We start from the raw sequence: 7,169 nt of genomic DNA on the forward strand, positions 1-7,169 counted from the left end.
TTTCCCTATACTGTCCTTATCTGGTATTTTTATCAAGGTTATCTGACCCTCACAAAATGATCTCTCAAATTTGCAATGAAAAGTTTGGTAGAACTCTCCTGTAAAACCACCTGGGCTTAGCAGGTTTTGGTGGGTACCAGTTCAATTTATTCATTGATCATTGAACTGCTCAGGTTTTCTATTCCCTCTTGAGTTAGTTTAGTGAGTGAATTTATTAAAACTTAAGACAAAGCTCAGATATTATATCCTACAGGATGCTTTCCATGACCATCCTTTGGCCATAATGGACTAAATTATCTTCCTATTAATTCTTACATAGTATTTCATTCAATCATTCAAACAATATTGAGTGTCTATTGTATGCACTATTGCAGGTGGTAGGGAAACCAAAGTGAACAAAAGAGGCAAAAATCCCTGTTATGGAGCCAGACAGTGGCATGATGGTAATGCTGCTAAATACACATAGGAAAGTCTCTGGTTTGTATCCTGGGGCCTCCTTCTGCATGCTGAGCATATGATCGTGCCTGTGACGAAAGAAATAAAAAGAGATAATGGCAGAAACTGAGACTAAATAGGATATTCAGGGAGGATCCTTTAAAGGAGTGGCCCCAAAACTGGGATGTGACCAGTGTGAAAGAGTCAGCTATATGGTGCGCCATATTGAAATGATCTCCTACTTTCCTGTCTCTGCCTCTGAGCTCCTTGAAGGAAGATATAATGAGTTACTCATTTCTGCATTCCCAGCATATCACTAGCCTTGGCACATTGCAGATACTCAACACATGTTCATCCCCCCCCCTTTTTTTTGAGAGGTTTTTGCTATAGGGCGTGTGCACTCACCAGAAAGACAGAGACAGAGAGACAGAAAGCAAGAAACTAACCCCCCAGGGGGAGGGGGAGATGGTAAAGCTGCAATCCCTTCTCCTCCATTCTCCTCTCGGGATCTTGGGCAAGCACGCACGTGTCCCTGGTATGAGTTTAAGCCACCGGGTTTGGGACTCGAACCACAGTTGACAACATGGGAGTCCAGTGCCATAGCCATTACACCAACTGCTGGCCCCAACAAATTTTCATTTAATTGTTAAGTAGAAGAAATCAAGAGTAAGAGTTGAAACACATTTGAAAATTGCCATTAACTGGGTAGAGAAATCAGAATTCATATGAAATTAACTGGCATTTATTCAACAAATACTAATGGCATCTAGAATTAGGTTATATATTACAAGAGGGATGTCTCCTGAGGTGTTACAATTCAGTGGGGGGACACAGACTGGGATTACTTCCTTTCAAGACAGACCCCAGACCCCAAGAAACCCCAGCACAGAGAATTGAGTGGGTGGGTTGACAGTGACCAGGAGCCATGTCCCCCAAACACTGTTGCCCAGCCTGGTGTGCCACGCCCGATGGATTAGAAAGGTAGATATGACATTAGGTCACTGGAATCCTCCCTGGTCCAGGGCACTGGAGACAGATTTGAGAAGTGACCAAACTCCATGGGAGGGTCAACTACTGAGCCCAATCAGCTGGGTCCCTTGTCCATGGAGGGATATAGCCAGCCCTACTGAGGGCACAGTCATAGCAGATGTTGCTGAGCATCCAAACTGTTCCCAATTCATTCAAAGTCACAGGGGATGTCCCTGGGGCCATCCACTTGCAACCATTTAAGTTGCATAAACACTTTCTACCTTGTCACAGGGCGTTTGATAGGACTAATGGGTTGATTTATACTCTGCAAGGGAGAAAAATGTCCTCCTCTGAGATGTCATAAAAAATGTGACAGCATTTGGAATTAACTGGGCAGATCCATGTTTCTTCATTTCCTACAGTATCCAAGTGACATTTTCTGCCCGTTTGCTTCATGTAGTCCTCCTTCAATGACCAGAGTTTACGTGCTGGGCATTTGCCTCGTTTGGCTGATGCTTCATGAAGGAAGCTGACATGAAGAGGAGTCAGAAGAACAAACATTTAAAAATAATAAATAGGGCTGGCCAGTGGCGTGGTGATTAAAGCAGTTGGATCCCACATGGCTGTCTGTGTGGTTTGAGTGCCGGAACCAGTAGCTTGAAAAACACTTCTGGTGTATGTATGCTCAAAATCCCAAGAGGACAATAGAGGAGAAGGAATTGGGCATGGCCAACCCTCCAGAGGGATGTTTTCTCACTTTGGCTCATTCTGTCTGTCTCTCTGGTGAGAGGCAAAGCAGTAGGCAATCTATGCATGAGCCCTAAAGCAAAATTTAAAACAAAATCATAAATAGTAGCCTCGTTTCTATATTCACCTAGACATTGTATGTATGGGTTTCTGAGACCTTAAAACTTGCTAATTTCTTCTGGATACCAATGTATTATATATAGAAAATAATAGAGCTCTCCTCTACAGAAACAAAAATCAAACAGTCTCCAACTACTGTCTGCTGCTTGCGGTAGGATCACTGGACTCCCCTCTCAACATGCCAGCTCCTGCCCAGTAACTGAGGGATCACCCCGGCCTCTCCTTCCTGCCCAGGCTGACTCTGTCCACGTATTTTATTAGGTCATTGGGAAGGTCATGACTATTTTTTCTATGTTTTTCTATGTAAAAACACATCATGACTTTCCCAATGACCCAATATATTGGCACAATGCTTTTGTTTTTTTCTTCTGAGAGACAAATTGTAGGATTAAACTGACTGGTGATTTGGGAAGTATACAAATGTTAAAAATATGTGAAAGTACTCAAGCAGGTTTAAATGGAGCCATTACCTTCCAAAGCAAGCCAGGCAGCTAGTAGGAGCTTGATAAACATTTGTGCAGAGAATGAATAAAAATGTCGAGCCCTTTAACTAAGGGGCAGGAAAAATTATCACACAGTCGCTGACTTTTAAAGTTCTCTATTTTTGCTTATTCTTGCTTTAAGAAATGTGTACGTGCCCATGTTAATTTTTAATACCTAGGAACTTCCAAGTTTTAGCCTGAGGCTAGCTAGAAATATCAGTGACTCTGGAGAGACTTGATAAAATGACCTGAGAAAAAGGATGGGAATGGCTTTCGCCCCAGGGTCTGCAGGGAAATCCCATGGGCTGAGTGAAATGCTATCATTGATGTTATTTCAAGACTTTTTTCTTTCTTTTATTTTTTGAGTTATTTATTTCCTGTTTTAAAAAAATCTCCTCATTCCATTGTTTGTGACTCTCATGCTCCCTCATGATTTTGCTATTTTCTGGGTTCATTTCTGTCCTCTTGGGATTAAATTGCATAGCACCTTCCTGGCTGTGGCCTGAACCCCAGAAACACACAGGAGGCTGAGGAAAGCATGATGAGATATGGCAGAAGCTGAAGAGGAGAGGAATACTTGCTATCCTCTTGCCATATGCCAGGGTCACCGTGGCCTCTCCCTGGAGCTTCAGCCTCCCCACCAGGCAGTGAGCACATAGTATTGGCCTAGACTCTAATGCATTGGCATGAGCCCTGCCAGCTGTATACAGAACCCACAGCCTTTCCACTACCCCACAGTGCTGTGATACTTTGCATTCCTGGCTGACTGACTCAGTTTCCCTATTCGTCTTAAGCCATTCCTGAGATTTGTCCTGAGCTGGAGAAACCCTGACCAGTGGGTCTCCCTCCTGCTAAAACAAAGCACACCTCTTGTTTCACCCCTAGCAGAGTTATTTTCCAAAGTCCCTTTAAACTTCCCTTTTATTCCAGCAGGCTAGTCCAGGATCCTGAGGTTCCCATGCATATCAAACCGACTGTGTGTTTTGGGGGGTGAACTCAAGGATATGTGTGCTTGTGGGGGATATGGGCATGGATGTATGTGTGTGTGTGTGTGTGTGTGTGTGTGTGTGTGTGTGTGTAGGAGGCTGTAAGTTTCCCTTTCTGCATCCTTCCACTCCAGGGAAGAAGCAACACCTCCCAACTTTCCCTAGCAAGAGAATAGAGCTGTCTCTCCTGTCCCAAATGTCATGAGGGAGGCACTCAGCATGACACAGACTTGTTCACAGTGATCTGGAGCTCTTGGGGCAGGGAGAAGAGAATGGCAGCTGGAGAACTTGGCTTTGAGTCCTGGCACTGCTCTTCTGCATGTGTGTGTGCATGTATGTGTGTGCAAGGGTATGCACAACATTGTGTGAGATACCTAGCCTCTCTGGAGCCTCTCTGTGGCACAACTGTGAAGCCGCAGCTGCTGACAACCTGTTTTTCCAGACTGCATGAGGGCGGGAGGCCATGGAAGGGATGATGCTGGGTCAGTGGAACCATTTAAAGTCAGGCTGTGTTTCTTGACTGCCTCAGCATCAGGCAGTCTAGTTTCACAAAGATTCCCCTTTAAAGACTAAGGATAGCTTTTCTTTTCCTCTATATTCGTGATTGTACAGAGGTGAGGGTGAGAAAGACAGAGGAGGAGGGAGCTTCCTCCACAGGGTCTGGTCATACCACGATCCACTTCCTCAGCCCCCCACCCAATCAGATCTTGGGCACTCACACACATGCCTGGTATATTTCAGGCTGACCAGGTCGGGCATTCAAATCACAGTCATCTGTGGAATTCAGCTTCTCTTGAGCACTACATTACCACAGCACCACTGAGCCAGTTTAAGAAGAGCTGAAAAACTGTGGCACATATACTCTATGGAATACTATTCAGCCATAAACAAACAAACAAACAAACAAAAACCAAAACCCTGGCTTTTGACAGAAAGTGGAAGATTATGGAAGATTTACTGCTGATTGAAGCAAGCCAGGCTATGAAGGAGAGACATTATATGTCCCCACTTAATATATAACAAGTGTCTGCAATCTATGACTGAAACTGATTGACTAAAGGATATAGAAACACAGTAAATGGATGTAAATACCAGACAGAGTGTGTGTGAAATAGTAGGGTCTGAGAAAGGACATTGAGAAGAACAATAGAGGGGCAGAGCATTAATGGGACAAAGAAATGTGGTATCTGTTGAAGATATATTATAGTTTTATCAACTGGACTAGGTAGAAATGTTCACATGTTGAAATATTCACTTTGTAAGCTAAATAATGTGATTCAGAGAAAGACAGAGGAGGAGGGAGCTTCCTCCACAGGGTCTGGTCATACCACGATCCACTTCCTCAGCCCCCCACCCAATCAGATCTTGGGCACTCACACACATGCCTGGTATATTTCAGGCTGACCAGGTCGGGCATTCAAATCACAGTCATCTGTGGAATTCAGCTTCTCTTGAGCACTACATTACCACAGCACCACTGAGCCAGTTTAAGAAGAGCTGAAAAACTGTGGCACATATACTCTATGGAATACTATTCAGCCATAAACAAACAAACAAACAAACAAAAACCAAAACCCTGGCTTTTGACAGAAAGTGGAAGATTATGGAAGATTTACTGCTGATTGAAGCAAGCCAGGCTATGAAGGAGAGACATTATATGTCCCCACTTAATATATAACAAGTGTCTGCAATCTATGACTGAAACTGATTGACTAAAGGATATAGAAACACAGTAAATGGATGTAAATACCAGACAGAGTGTGTGTGAAATAGTAGGGTCTGAGAAAGGACATTGAGAAGAACAATAGAGGGGCAGAGCATTAATGGGACAAAGAAATGTGGTATCTGTTGAAGATATATTATAGTTTTATCAACTGGACTAGGTAGAAATGTTCACATGTTGAAATATTCACTTTGTAAGCTAAATAATGTGATTCAATGTATAAAAGAAAGTGAAATTAAAAAATGTAAATGAAAAGAATGAATAAAATAAACATTAAAAAAACAAAAAAAGAAATGATGGCCCAGTACCCTGAGAGAACCCAAGCAAGGCCTCTGAGTGGGGCCTGTTGCTGGGAGGATGGCTATGTCCTCTACTTTTGGTATCCTGGTACATGGGCCTGGACTCTGGCAGTATGGGTCTCTTTCCGAAACAATAAATAAACGGACGCAAATAGGTAGGACTCCTTGGAGAAAGTAGGGGCCTGGGAGCTTCTGGAAGCAGCTTAGAAAGATTTGCAGGAGGAATCAAAGTTGCAGCAAGAATCATAATCGGAGCTCCCTTTATTACATTAATTATCCCTCTTGGAGTCGAGAGTAGCGGCTTCTGAGGAAGCTTTTAACATTCTGCATTATGGCCATGGATGTCTCAGGGCTCCACACCAAGAGAAATGGGGCTCGTCAATTATACATGGCCCTGTTCGCGGTGGCAGAGTTAGCTGCCCCGTGAGAGGCTCAGCATTGAAAGGCTGGAGCCTTCATGTGGTGATCCCCCGAGAGAGGGAATGGGATGTGGCTCCTTTCCAAGGCTGCCCCCACCCAGCTTCACCCTGCATAGACTGGGCTTCCCCTTGGGAGTTACTTGGGAGTGGGAAAAAAAATCACTTAAGTAGTGAAGGTTAAAAGGGAAAATAATTGTTCAAAGATCTGTACAAAATAGGGCTAGTTAACATGTATGAGCACAGAGCAGGAAGCACTCATTCCTCCAGGTTTCTGAAGTCTGCGCTGGACCCTGGAGTCTGAATGTTTAAAGGGTTTGGGCTGGAAAGCCTTGGTGAACCTGTGATCCATATTCTTAATTCTCAAATGAAGCTGCACAGAAGGGAATGTGGCCCTCCCAAAGTCTCACAGAAGGTTGTAGGGAGAAGAAAATGTGGTAGAGCTTTGGGGGAGGCCAGAGGAACTGGGGAGACCCTGGAGGTTGGAGTGGGAGAGAGAAAACTGTGCTCCTTCTAGGTTTTGTGACGTCGCAAATCTGGGTAGCTGAATGCCTGCTGCTTGCTCCCAGCTAGACATTCAAGTGGTGGTGGTGGCGGTGGTGGGGAAGCGAATGGTCCCGAGGCTCTTTGACCCTGAGGGTTTGGGGAGAGAATGATGAGAAAAGATGAGAAAGGAGATGGGAGAGTCTGGGAGCAGAGAGAGGAGATGAGACAAAGGAATGCAATGGAGGAGGAGACCTGGGAGAGAAGCAGGAGTCACCTTCTGCAAGGGGGAGGCATAAGATAAGCATTTTCCAAGCTCAAATCCTGTATGCTGGCAAGAAGTAATGCTTGTCCTATGTCACCTGCTGTCATCTCAAGAACTGCATAAGGCAGGTACAATTGGAATTCTGCAAACCAGAGCTGTCCCTGGTCTAAGAGGTCAGGGACATGGCCTGAGCTCCCAGTCAGCAAATGACAGAGCCCACCCTGCCTGTCTACTTAACCACCAG

Source organism: Tupaia chinensis, unplaced genomic scaffold (genome assembly GCF_000334495.1).
Source record: "Tupaia chinensis unplaced genomic scaffold, TupChi_1.0 Scaffold000113_1, whole genome shotgun sequence".
NCBI classification, from domain to species: Eukaryota; Metazoa; Chordata; class Mammalia; order Scandentia; family Tupaiidae; genus Tupaia; species Tupaia belangeri.